The 14,672-nt window shown below is 48.1% G+C and overlaps 1 long non-coding RNA gene across 1 annotated transcript; it reads right to left on the bottom strand.

The window, feature by feature from the left end:
• Positions 1–12,008: 12,008 nt before the first annotated feature.
• LOC143990214 (uncharacterized) lies at positions 12,009–13,258 on the bottom strand. The gene is made up of 5 exons (XR_013277221.1): positions 13,165–13,258; positions 12,915–13,045; positions 12,663–12,758; positions 12,431–12,520; positions 12,009–12,268 (listed from the first exon to the last, which is right to left on the bottom strand). It is a non-coding gene; the product is annotated as an uncharacterized LOC143990214 (long non-coding RNA).
• Positions 13,259–14,672: the final 1,414 nt, after the last annotated feature.

Raw genomic sequence — 14,672 nt, forward strand, 5'->3', positions numbered from 1 at the left:
GGTTGCCGTGCACTACTGCTGACCGCTGCCCTATACTGCAGCAGTCCTTCAGCGGTATAGGGACTGACGCACAGTCTGCTAAACACTAATACACAACCTGCTTGGTCCACAAAAGTTCTTATAAGGACTGGTAACTTGGTATAGGGTGCTACGGTACATAGGCCTGAGTGCAGTACAGTCTGCTGTTCTGTAAGGACCGCTATCGGTCCACAATACATAGGGTTGCCGTGCACTACTGCTGACCGCTGCCCTATACTGCAGCAGTCCTTCATTGGTATAGGGACTGACGTACAGTCTGCTAATCACTAACACACAACCTGCTTGGTCCACAAAAGTTCTTATAAGGACTGGTAACTTGGTATAGGGTGCTACGGTACATAGGCCTGAGTGCAGTACAGTCTGCTGTTCTGTAAGGACCGCTATCGGTCCACAATACATAGGGTTGCCGTGCACTACTGCTGACCGCTGCCCTATACTGCAGCAGTCCTTCATTGGTATAGGGACTGACGTACAGTCTGCTAATCACTAACACACAACCTGCTTGGTCCACAAAAGTTCTTATAAGGACTGGTAACTTGGTATAGGGTGCTACGGTACATAGGCCTGAGTGCGTTACAGTCTGCTGTTCTGTAAGGACCGCTATCGGTCCACAATACATAGGGTTGCCGTGCACTACTGCTGACCGCTGCCCTATACTGCAGCAGTCCTTCAGCGGTATAGGGACTGACGCACAGTCTGCTAAACACTAACACACAACCTGCTTGGTCCACAAAAGTTTTTATAAGGACTGGTAACTTGGTATAGGGTGCTACGGTACATAGGCCTGAGTGCAGTACAGTCTGCTGTTCTGTAAGGACCGCTATCGGTCCACAATACATAGGGTTGCCGTGCACTACTGCTGACCGCTGCCCTATACTGCAGCAGTCCTTCATTGGTATAGGGACTGACGTACAGTCTGCTAATCACTAACACACAACCTGCTTGGTCCACAAAAGTTCTTATAAGGACTGGTAACTTGGTATAGGGTGCTACGGTACATAGGCCTGAGTGCGTTACAGTCTGCTGTTCTGTAAGGACCGCTATCGGTCCACAATACATAGGGTTGCCGTGCACTACTGCTGACCGCTGCCCTATACTGCAGCAGTCCTTCATTGGTATAGGGACTGACGTACAGTCTGCTAATCACTAACACACAACCTGCTTGGTCCACAAAAGTTCTTATAAGGACTGGTAACTTGGTATAGGGTGCTACGGTACATAGGCCTGAGTGCGTTACAGTCTGCTGTTCTGTAAGGACCGCTATCGGTCCACAATACATAGGGTTGCCGTGCACTACTGCTGACCGCTGCCCTATACTGCAGCAGTCCTTCATTGGTATAGGGACTGACGTACAGTCTGCTAATCACTAACACACAACCTGCTTGGTCCACAAAAGTTCTTATAAGGACTGGTAACTTGGTATAGGGTGCTACGGTACATAGGCCTGAGTGCGTTACAGTCTGCTGTTCTGTAAGGACCGCTATCGGTCCACAATACATAGGGTTGCCGTGCACTACTGCTGACCGCTGCCCTATACTGCAGCAGTCCTTCATTGGTATAGGGACTGACGTACAGTCTGCTAATCACTAACACACAACCTGCTTGGTCCACAAAAGTTCTTATAAGGACTGGTAACTTGGTATAGGGTGCTACGGTACATAGGCCTGAGTGCGTTACAGTCTGCTGTTCTGTAAGGACCGCTATCGGTCCACAATACATAGGGTTGCCGTGCACTACTGCTGACCGCTGCCCTATACTGCAGCAGTCCTTCAGCGGTATAGGGACTGACGCACAGTCTGCTAAACACTAACACACAACCTGCTTGGTCCACAAAAGTTTTTATAAGGACTGGTAACTTGGTATAGGGTGCTACGGTACATAGGCCTGAGTGCAGTACAGTCTGCTGTTCTGTAAGGACCGCTATCGGTCCACAATACATAGGGTTGCCGTGCACTACTGCTGACCGCTGCCCTATACTGCAGCAGTCCTTCAGCGGTATAGGGACTGACGCACAGTCTGCTAAACACTAACACACAACCTGCTTGGTCCACAAAAGTTTTTATAAGGACTGGTAACTTGGTATAGGGTGCTACGGTACATAGGCCTGAGTGCAGTACAGTCTGCTGTTCTGTAAGGACCGCTATCGGTCCACAATACATAGGGTTGCCGTGCACTACTGCTGACCGCTGCCCTATACTGCAGCAGTCCTTCATTGGTATAGGGACTGACGTACAGTCTGCTAATCACTAACACACAACCTGCTTGGTCCACAAAAGTTCTTATAAGGACTGGTAACTTGGTATAGGGTGCTACGGTACATAGGCCTGAGTGCGTTACAGTCTGCTGTTCTGTAAGGACCGCTATCGGTCCACAATACATAGGGTTGCCGTGCACTACTGCTGACCGCTGCCCTATACTGCAGCAGTCCTTCATTGGTATAGGGACTGACGTACAGTCTGCTAATCACTAACACACAACCTGCTTGGTCCACAAAAGTTCTTATAAGGACTGGTAACTTGGTATAGGGTGCTACGGTACATAGGCCTGAGTGCGTTACAGTCTGCTGTTCTGTAAGGACCGCTATCGGTCCACAATACATAGGGTTGCCGTGCACTACTGCTGACCGCTGCCCTATACTGCAGCAGTCCTTCATTGGTATAGGGACTGACGTACAGTCTGCTAATCACTAACACACAACCTGCTTGTTCCACAAAAGTTCTTATAAGGACTGGTAACTTGGTATAGGGTGCTACGGTACATAGGCTTGAGTGCGGTACAGTCTGCTGTTCTGTAAGGACCGCTATCGGTCCACAATAGATAGGGTTGACGTGCACCACTGCTGACCGCTGCCCTATACTGCAGCAGTCCTTCAGCGGTATAGGGACTGACGTACAGTCTGCTAAACACTAATACACAACCTGCTTGGTCCACAAAAGTTCTTATAAGGACTGGTAACTTGGTATAGGGTGCTACGGTACATAGGCTTGAGTGCGGTACAGTCTGCTGTTCTGTAAGGACCGCTATAGGTCCACAATAGATAGGGTTGACGTGCACCACTGCTGACCGCTCACCTATACTGCAGCAGTCCTTCAGCGGTATAGGGACTGACGTACAGTCTGCTAATCACTAACACACAACCTGCTTGTTCCACAAAAGTTCTTATAAGGACTGGTAACTTGGTATAGGGTGCTACGGTACATAGGCTTGAGTGCGGTACAGTCTGCTGTTCTGTAAGGACCGCTATAGGTCCACAATAGATAGGGTTGACGTGCACCACTGCTGACCGCTCACCTATACTGCAGCAGTCCTTCAGCGGTATAGGGACTGACGTACAGTCTGCTAATCACTAACACACAACCTGCTTGTTCCACAAAAGTTCTTATAAGGACTGGTAACTTGGTATAGGGTGCTACGGTACATAGGCTTGAGTGCGGTACAGTCTGCTGTTCTGTAAGGACCGCTATCGGTCCACAATAGATAGGGTTGACGTGCACCACTGCTGACCGCTGCCCTATACTGCAGCAGTCCTTCATCGGTATAGGGACTAAGAGTTTTGTCACAGGGTCATTTAAAAAATGACAGGCAGAGGAAGAGGCAGGCCCTTCCGCAGGGGTGGTAGGGGTAGGGCAGGAGCAACAGGCTTGAGCCAAAGTGGGAAGTTGCAGAAGGTGCGTTCAATTACTTTAAAGGATGCACCAGACTTGGTTGAGTGGCTCGCTCAGCCTTACTCTTCTGCACCCTCCTCATCCTCTCGATCTGCACCCTCTTCTTCACTCTCTGCTATGTGCACCCCCAAAGACACTACCACCAACAACACGACCACCACCACCACCACCACATACCTTCCGCTTGAGTCACTGGAATTATTTTCCGATCCATATCAAGAGGACATTTCTGATGCGCAGCCACTCTTGGTATTGGATCAGGAAGAGGAGGTAGCAACAAGCGCTACTCAGCAGTCTGACGCCAGTACCCAGATCAGCCCAAGGAGGAGGTTGGTCCCCGGTGTTGCTGCCTACTCTACTTATAGCGGTGGGGAAGGTGACGTTGATGATGACGTGTCTAGTGATGTCACGTGGGTGCCCACAAGAGAGGAAGAGGAGGGGAGTTCAGAGGGAGATATGGACCAGCAGATAGGGAGGAGAAGCAGCAATGACTTACATTGCACAGCAGGGACAAAGCAGACTGCAAATGTATCAGGAGCGAGTCATCGACCATGTACGGTCACATCTGGCGCTCCCAGGACACCGGCACATGGCTCCGCAGTGTGGGCTTTTTTTAACGTGTCCGCTGCTGACAATAGCGTTGCCATCTGCAATCTTTGCAGTCAACGCGTTAGTCGCGGTAAGCCCAATACTCACCTAGGGACGACCGCCTTAAGAAGGCACATGAGCAGCCATCACCGAGCCCAGTGGGAGCAACGGAACACACAAAGCCACACTGCAGGCTCTCACCGTCCAGCCTCGTCTTCTACTTCTCCTTCTCCTCTCTCCTCACAATTGTCCTCCACTCCACCTTCCATCACGCCAAGCTCACATTTTTCTGCAAAAAGGCAGGCTTCCGTGGGCCTAATGTTTGAGCGTAAAAAAATGATGACGCCGGATAACCCTCTTGCCCAACGGTTGGCGGCTGGCTTGTCAGAACTCATAGCCCGCCAACTACTGCCATATAAACTGGTGGACTCGGAGGCCTTTCGCAAATTTGTGGCCATTGGAACACCACAATGGAAGGTCCCAGGAAGGAAGTATTTCTCAGAGAAGGGCATCCCAGAGCTATATGGCCATGTTCAGCGGCAAGTGAATGTATCTCTGGCACACAGTGTCGGTGCCAAGATACATCTGACCACAGACACGTGGTCTAGCAAACACGGGCAGGGAAGGTATATCAGTTTTACTGCCCACTGGGTGAACCTTCTGACGGCCGTCAAGCATGTAACCCGTGGCACCCGTGTAGATTTGGTTTTACCGCCACGGATTGCATGCAGGCCTGACTCTTCTTCTCCTCCTCCTACTCCATCCTCCTCCCTCTCCTCCTCAGCTGCCTCCTCCTTTTCCGCTGCTAGCGTCTCTTCCACTGCACCGCCCAAGCTCCCCAGAACCTATTCCACATGCCAGGTGAGACGTTGCCATGCCGTGCTGCGTCTGTTGTGCCTGGAAGCAAAGAGCCACACTGGCCCGGCACTCCTTTCAGCTTTGCGTTCACAGGCAGATGAGTGGCTAACACCGCTCAATTTGACAGTTGGTAAAGTGGTGTGTGACAACGGTGCCAATCTGCTTAGCGCATTGAAACAGGGCAAAATCACGCACGTGCCGTGCATGGCACACGTCTTAAACTTGGTCGTGCAGCGATTCCTTGTCAAATACCCTGGGGTCCAGGACATCTTGCGGCAGGCAAGGAAAATCTCGGCCCATTTCAGAAGATCTTACACGGCCATGGCTCGCCTTGCTGACATTCAGCGGCGACACCATCTGCCGGTCAGACGTCTTATTTGCGATTGCCCGACGCGATGGAACTCAACCTTCTATATGCTTGATAGGCTGCTCCAGCAGAAACGTGCAGTTAACGTCTACCTGTATGAACTCTGCGAAAGAAACGGTTCTGGGGAGCTGGGTTTTTTTTCACCGCGCCAGTGGCTGCTCATGCGCGACACATGCAGACTTCTGCGGCCATTTGAGGAGATCACCAAACTGGTCAGTCGCAGCCATGGCGCCATCAGTGACATGGTACCTTATGCCTTCTTTCTGGAGCGTGCATTGCGTCGTGTCATTGATCAGGCTGTGGAGGAGCAGGAGCGGGAAGATGAGGAAGTCGCAATGCTGGATGAATTCCCAGGGGGGGCTACTCTATCTGAGACAAGTCAACAACAGGAGTCTGATGAGGAGTCAGAGGAGGATGGTGCCGGGGCGGATGAGCAGGAGCAAGAAGAGCATGCTTTAAACCTTTCTGGGATCCCTGTTGTGCGAGGATGGGGAGAGGAGAATGAAGAGGACGACATTATCCTGGATGATGAGCAGGAGCCAGGCCACCACACCGCTTCCACTTTAGTGCAAATGGGGGCCTTCATGCTCCAGTGTTTTAATAGGGACCCCCGTATAAAAAGCATGAGGGTCAAGGACCAGTACTGGGTGGCAACGTACTTAGACCCCCGGTACAAACACAAAATGGCGGAAATGTTACCGCCGTCGCAGAGGGCTGTCAGAATGCAGCACTTCCAGGCCTTGCTTCGAGAAATGCTGCATTCTGCTTTTGCGTGCGCTGGCAGAGGAGCAATTCCCACTCCCAGAGAAGGATTTGCGGGTACCAATCCAACAGCGCCTGCAAGAAGAGGCCGGTTTGAAGATGTGTTGGTGACTTCGGATATGAGGTCATTCTTTCAGCCGACCCATCGACAGGTGTCATCCGGATCCAGCATCAGGGAACGCCTAGACCGTCAGGTGTCCGACTACATTGGGTTAACGGCCGATGTGGACGCTCTGAGGAGTGATGAACCCCTAGACTACTGGGTGGGCAGGCTTGACCTCTGGCCAGAGCTTGCCCAATTTGCAATCGAACTGTTGGCTTGCCCCTCATCCAGTGTCCTGTCCGAAAGGACGTTCAGCGCAGCAGGGGGGATTGTGACCGATAAGCGTACTCGCCTAGCTCACCACAGTGTTAACTACCTCACATTTCTAAAAATGAATGAGGCATGGATCTCGGAGGAATTCAACACATGTGATCAGTAGACCATGTATATGTCTATAAACAATTTTTGGAATCAAGCACACAGACCTTCTTAATTCATTTGGCTCACTTCCCTGACCCAAAAAAGCACACCGTACTATATGCCCCTACCCTCCTCTTTGAAGAGGTTGAGCGGTGTCATATTTCTACTGGGGCTGCTTATTATGAGGGGTTCCCACCATCCCTGTGCTGTGCTGACTTCCTCCTGGGTGTTCTTATTATGAGGGGCTCCCACCATCCCTGTGCTGTGCTGACTTCCTCCTGGGGGTTCTTATTATGAGGGGATCACACCATCCCTGTGCTGTGCTGACTTCCTCCTGGGGCTGCTTACGGTGCTGCTGTCAGCGCTGTATGTCACGGAGCTGCTGTCAGCGCTGTATGTCACGGAGCTGCTGTCAGCGCTGTATGTCACGGAGCTGCTGTCAGCGCTGTATGTCACGGAGCTGCTGTCAGCGCTGTATGTCACGGAGCTGCTGTCAGCGCTGTATGTCACGGAGCTGCTGTCAGCGCTGTATGTCACGGAGCTGCTGTCAGCGCTGTATGTCACGGAGCTGCTGTCAGCGCTGTATGTCACGGAGCTGCTGTCAGCGCTGTATGTCACGGAGCTGCTGTCAGCGCTGTATGTCACGGAGCTGCTGTCAGCGCTGTATGTCACGGAGCTGCTGTCAGCGCTGTATGTCACGGTGCTGCTGTCAGCGCTGTATGTCACGGAGCTGCTGTCAGCGCTGTATGTCACGGAGCTGCTGTCAGCGCTGTATGTCACGGAGCTGCTGTCAGCGCTGTATGTCACGGAGCTGCTGTCAGCGCTGTATGTCACGGAGCTGCTGTCAGCGCTGTATGTCACGGTGCTGCTGTCAGCGCTGTATGTCACGGAGCTGCTGTCAGCGCTGTATGTCACGGAGCTGCTGTCAGCGCTGTATGTCACGGAGCTGCTGTCAGCGCTGTATGTCACGGTGCTGCTGTCAGCGCTGTATGTCACGGAGCTGCTGTCAGCGCTGTATGTCACGGAGCTGCTGTCAGCGCTGTATGTCACGGAGCTGCTGTCAGCGCTGTATGTCACGGAGCTGCTGTCAGCGCTGTATGTCACGGAGCTGCTGTCAGCGCTGTATGTCACGGTGCTGATGTCAGTGCTCTGTATTACGGTGCTGCTGTCAGTGCTCTGTATCTCCTGCACCCTCTTGTTTGCCTACCCTGGTCCCTGACCTTCCCTCTCCTCCATTGCCTTCATTAGCTCCATAGTCCTGAATTGTCAGAACAATTTCCCAAATAAAAAAAAAATGCTTGTAGTTATCGATCCCAAATTCACCTCATACATGTATTATGCTATTGTCCAGGTGGTGGGACTACGTGCTACCCCCTAATAATTACCCCGTGGCCGCAAATTCGACCTAAAGGTTTGCGAAATTCGCCTCCCATTGAAGTCAATGGAGCCCGCGGCGAACGGTCGTTTTCGCGAACGTTTGTGCCCGTTCGCGTTTCGCGTTCGCGAAACGTCCCGTCGGAAGTTCGTCCATCACTATTGACGACCTGTCTCAGTGCGATCGTTTGAGTGGCATAAACGATTCAGCGAGGGATTTGAGAATGAATTCTCAGTGCTTAAATCAGTGCTTAAAAGGGACACGTTTTGAGTCAGTTGATGCTGTTAAGAAGAAAATATTGGATGTGTTGAAACAGCTGACAGAAATAGATTTTCTCCATGCCTTCGACCAGACAAGACTGCAGCAATGTATTAGTGCAAATGGGGAATATATTGAAGGGGACAAGCATTACATTTGTAATACATATAAATAAAGTTGAGTTATTTAATCAGTCTCATTATTTAATAGACACACCACATATGACAGAATTGGTATGGCTCCTAAAGCAGTTCTTGTATGCACATACCAAAACTCAGTTGGTGTTAGCGTTATTTCTTCAAATCAAATATGGGGCCTACAAACAACCCATTATTGTGGCGCAGAGATACTGTACATGGCTGCCTGCATCTGCTACTTAGAAGAATGTATTGTTTAACTTTCCTGCTTGGTTACAGGCAAATCATCAGAGTCTCGGAAATAGGAGACATGGCCAATGTGATATTGGGGCATGCTGACATCAGTGCATTTCGCCAACCAGTGTAATCGTGAAGGTGGAGACAGAGTTTTGCACCCAAAGAAGCACAGATTGCCAGCTGAGGAGTTTCCGGAGGATCAGAGTGGACGAGGCACCAGAAGGAGACTCGACCATGCAGCAAGGCAGCAGACACTCTAGGTAAGCAGGTGAAGTCTTGACTGTGCAGAGATACCAGTAAGACAGGTGTCACTCTAGATGTACTGGTGGATCTTGGCAGATGAATGAAACAGGAATCGGAGTCAGGAGCCAGAACCAGGGTCATACACAGGAGGTCAGTCAGGAACAGGAGAAGAAGTGTGGTCAAGATCAAGCCAGGGTCGTACACAGTAAGCAGGCAGTGAGTGAAGTCCATGTAAACAAGCCGGGGTCAGAGCCAGGAGATAAGCCAAGGCAGGTGCAAGGGCAAGCTGGAATCCAAGAATACAGCAACATCCAGCAACTTGCTGACCGGACTGCTGCCTTTACATGGGCCACTGGGTGCTAGGATCTGCCACACTTTGCATGAATCGTGGCACACAGGCATGTGCGATTTCATGCGCATGTGCATGTGGAGGGTGGGGGTGGCCATGTGCATTGGCATAACCATCTTGAGTGTTGGCAAATATGCCAGCTTTTCTGCAGTTCATCCTCTGACACAAGCAAATTGCTTATTAGGCATGAAATCTATGCCTTAAAGTGGATGTAAACCTTCACTAATGCCCAGTGGAGTGAACAGCCTCAGATATCACACAGGGATGAAACAAATTTCTGTATATAAGTTTTTGCATGTGCAGTATGTCACAAAAGTGAGTACACCCCTCCAATTTTTGTAAATATTTTATTATATCTTTTCATGTGACAACACTGAAGAAATGACACTTTGCTACAATGTAAAGTAGTGAGCATACAGCTTGTAAAACAGTGTCAATTTGCTGTCCCCTCAAAATAACTCAACACACAGCCATTAATGTCTAAACCACTGGCAACAAAAGTGAGTACACCCCTAAGTCAAAATGTCTAAATTGGGCCCAATTACTAATTTTCCCTCCGTGGTGTCATGTGATTTGTTAGTGTTACAAGCTCTCAGGATTGAATGGAGAGCAGGTGTGTTAAATTTGATGGTATCGCTCTAACTCTCTCATACTGGTCACTGAAAGTTCAACATCACACCTCAGGGTAAAGAACTCTGAGGATCTGAAAAAGAGAATTATTGCTCTACATAAAGATAGCCTAGGCTAAAAGAAGATTGCCAAGACCCTGAAACTGAGCTGCAGCACGGTGGCCAAGACCATACAGCGGTTTAAGAGGACAGGTTCAACTCAGAACGGGCCTCACCATGGTCGACCAAAGAAGTTAAGTGCACTCGCTCAGCATCATATCCAGAGGTTATCTTTGGGAAATAGACATATGAGCGCTGCCAGCATTACTGCAGAGGTTGAAGGGGTGGGGGGTCAGCTTGTCAGTGCTCAGACCATACGCTGCACAAATTGGTCTGCATGGCTGTCGCCCCAGAAGGAAGCCTGTTCTAAAGATGATGCAGACAAGCAGAAAAGTCTGCTGAAGACAAGCAGACTAAGGACCATGTCTTGTGGTCTGATGAGACAACAATAAACTTATTTGGTTCAGATGGTGTCAAGCGTGTGTGGAGGCAACCAGGTGAGGAGAACAAAGACAAGTGTGTCTGGCCTACAGTGAAGCATGGTGGTGGGAGTGTCATGGTCTGGGGCTGCATGAGTGCTACTGGCACTGGGGAGCTACAGTTCATAGAGGGAACCATAAATGCCAACATGTACTGTGACATACTGATGCAGAGCATGATCCCCTCCCTTCAGGGACTGGGACAGGGTACTATTCCAACATGATAACGACCTCAAACCCACTTCCAAGACAACCACTGCCTTGGCCAGGCATGTCTCCAGTCCTAAACCCTATTGAGCATCTGTGGGGCATCCTCAACGGAAGGTGGAAGAGTGCAATGTCTCTAACATCCACCAGCTCCGTGATGTCGTCATGGAGGAGTGGAAGAAAACTCCAGTGGAAATCTGTGAAGCTCCGGTGAACTCCATGGCCAAGAGGGTTAAGGCAGTGCAGGAAAATAATTGTGGGCACACAAAATATTGACACTTTGGGCCCAATTTGTACTCAGTTTTGTTACCAGCGGTTTAGACATTAATGACTATGTGTTGGGTTTTTTGAGGGGACAGAAAATTTATACTGTTATGCAAGCTGTACACTCACTACTTTGCATTGTAGAAAAGTGTAATTTCTTCAGTTTTGTCACATGAAAAGATATAATAATATATTTACAAAAATGTCAGGGGTGTACTCACTTTTGTGAGATACTGTATATCTGCTGTCTTCAGGTTGTTATATTCTTTACAATTCTTACATCATATTAGAATTGTTACTTCCTCATTCTGCAATAGGAGTGGATTCTTGGCTTACACTTGGGAGACAGCTGATTGGAGGAAAGGCACACACCCCCACTATTCCTACCACTGATACCAACAATAGGGCACCTTTCCTACCACTGATGCCAACAATGGGGCACTTTTCCTACCACTGATACCAACAATAGGGCACTGATCCTACCACTGACCCTCCACTGCAGGGCCATATTCTTCCCATGGATACCAATGATGGGGCACAACTCCTTCCCCTGATACTAGCATTTTTTTAATTGCAATTTTTGTTGAGTTACACATGCACAGCTCATTGTACACTCTTAGTATTGGTTTGGATAACTTCCACGCACACGTGTGACAGTTATGCCATCTTTAGCTGACCAAATAAAAAAGCAGATGTAGAATCCATAATAAGACCAACCAGACAAAGATGTCAGTGGCAATGATGGAGTGATGAGGGGCTTACAATTGTCCCAATGCTGGGGGAGGGAGGGGGGCGCAGTAGGTAAGTGTACCATAATGTGCAAGTATGCTTTGTGCCTTAGTGCCCACCCACCATGGTGCAGACTTTAGATTTAATGATAATATAACCATTAAATATTGTTAGGTACTGAATAAGGGAATGGAGAAAGCTAAGTTAGGCAAGGAGTTATCAGCGCACCTCATCCCAATTATAACAAATATGGAAAAGCGGAAAAGGGGGATGGGACTGTTACGGTGCTGATAATAGTAAGAGAGAGATATATATGGATGTATAGTTAAAAAAGATTATTTTATTAAATGTAGTAAAAACGATCAAGGGGGTACAATAAGATCAAAGTTCACAAAACTACATATATTGATTTTCATACAGAACAATATGCAAAATCCATCAATTAATTCAAATAACCATATTCTTGGCAGTTCAGATGGAAAATTCCCGACATGTTTCGCCTATTATTAGGCTTCTTCAGGGGAGCCAATAATTGGTGGAAGAGAAATTATTTTGTTTAAAATACAAATAAGAAGGTACACTGTAAATGGAGAAAAAAACAACATTAATGGAGCCGGTCATATAAAGAAAAGCACAGCCTAAATCCCCCGCATGGCCCAGCCGTCTCAAAGAATTAATCAATACAGAACGAAGCAAGTAGTATGTGTGTCTCATTAGAAAATATATATAAAGTAATACCTACCAATCTAGAACAAGTACGTCTAGTCCCTAAGGAGAAAACCCCACTCAGAATTGGAGAGCGAGCCAATCCCAAAAACCGCCAGAGAGGTGACTGCAGGAGACAAAATTAAGCGGACAAACAAATCTAATATTATACGAGGTTCACAAGGAGCTTAAGGAAGCTTCCATCGGGATAATTAGTTACTTAAGGAATTAAGGAGTCCATTTCAAAAAAGGATAAATTCAAATCATACCTGTGCTAATTAAGTGTGAGATATGTCACAAATGGAAAACTGGAGATTGCACAGAGGGAAGTCCTTTGAATTGTTTCTAGAAGCCCGTAAGGTAATCTGAATTGTAAAGAGGTAATTTAGAAGAGCACAGAAATGGAAGGGTAATGTTCAGATGTGTGAAAAAAATAAACCTAAAAAAGAGCAAAAAGGAGGAATTGACTGGGCAGTGTGCTCAAGGGTAATTTTTAATCAATTAAAATAATTATTGCTTACCAAAAGCATATGAATAATGCAGACTTAATTGTTGCTGTATCATACATGCAACAGCGCAAATATACCACAAGGCAGACAGCACCGAAGCCACACCATTCAGGGTCTGAACGGAGCAGCCAGAGAGAATCGGTCTAAAGTAGAAAAAGAACCATAACAAGTTATGATAAAATGAACAAAAAGGACGGGGAGAAAAGTTGGAACAGCAACATGGTCTGTGTGGACAGACACTGTGCTTGTTCAGTAAACTGACCTGACGGCGGTATCCTCACATAAAGACTCTGCAGGGTGGACGTACCTGCGTTGTTAGTGAACGCCTATTTATCTCCCTCATCATCCGGCGTGCAATCAGCGACGCCGGATGTGAGCGGACAAAGAATGCGGAACTGCGCATGCGTGCGCGATCGCGCCACACATGTGAGCCTACAGTCCCCATAATGCACTGCGGCGGCGTCTCCGTGACCAAGGAGACCGGGACGCCGCGACAGGCAGTAACGGGGATCACGGGAGAGACAGTCAAGAGGGCTCAGAAGAGCCCTACAAAGAATGCCAATCCAAAGACCCAGTGAAGCGCATGCGCCAGCCTGCATATTAACAGGTCCAGCTTCCACATAGCTGGACCCGTGTGTCCATACAGGCACCTATAACTGTGCGGAAGTAAAGTGATCAGGTGCGCTCCTCCAAGAGGGGGTTTCCTCGAAAGGGGGCAGACTTGGAGACGAAAGAAAAGAAAAATAATTTGATAAAAATAAAAACAATATTGATTAGTCTAATAATTCACAGCCATAAAAAGGCTGTTTCCTCAGAATTTAGATAGATCTTTTGAGACAGATGGACAGGAAGAAGGGGAAGGAACTGTGCTTGTCGGCCGACTCCAAGCAAATTCACAAATTTACAATAGAACAGTGAACAAATTTGTTATTAGTTTGAGAACGTTCAAAACGCTACAAAACATCAATAGAGATAACAGCTGCACTATTTGAAAAGCATAAACAAAACGATCAATAGTGTTTAGAGTACTTTAAAATTTACATATACAACTGTTGGTTCATTTATTTTTAATTTAAATTTTTTTGGTTGCGTATTTATTAACTAGAATTAGCCATTTTCTACTTCCACATAGTACTCTAAACACTATTGATCGTTTTGTTTATGCTTTTCAAATAGTGCAGCTGTTATCTCTATTGATGTTTTGTAGCGTTTTGAACGTTCTCAAACTAATAACAAATTTGTTCACTGTTCTATTGTAAATTTGTGAATTTGCTTGGAGTCGGCCGACAAGCACAGTTCCTTCCCCTTCTTCCTGTCCATCTGTCTCAAAATATCTATCTAAATTCTGAGGAAACAGCCTTTTTATGGCTGTGAATTATTAGACTAATCAATATTGTTTTTATTTTTATCAAATTATTTTTCTTTTCTTTCGTCTCCAAGTCTGCCCCCTTTCGAGGAAACCCCCTCTTGGAGGAGCGCACCTGATCACTTTACTTCCGCACAGTTATAGGTGCCTGTATGGACACACGGGTCCAGCTATGTGGAAGCTGGACCTGTTAATATGCGGGCTGGCGCATGCGCTTCACTGGGTCTTTGGATTGGCATTCTTTGTAGGGCTCTTCTGAGCCCTCTTGACTGTCTCTCCCGTGATCCCCGTTACTGCCTGTCGCGGCGTCCCGGTCTCCTTGGTCACGGAGACGCCGCCGCAGTGCATTATGGGGACTGTAGGCTCACATGTGTGGCGCGATCGCGCACGCATGCGCAGTTCCG

The sequence above is a fragment of the Lithobates pipiens genome, unplaced genomic scaffold (genome assembly GCF_037356315.1).
Source record: "Lithobates pipiens isolate NorthernLeopardFrog02 unplaced genomic scaffold, aLitPip1_a1.2 Scaffold_18, whole genome shotgun sequence".
Taxonomy (NCBI): domain Eukaryota; kingdom Metazoa; phylum Chordata; class Amphibia; order Anura; family Ranidae; genus Lithobates; species Lithobates pipiens.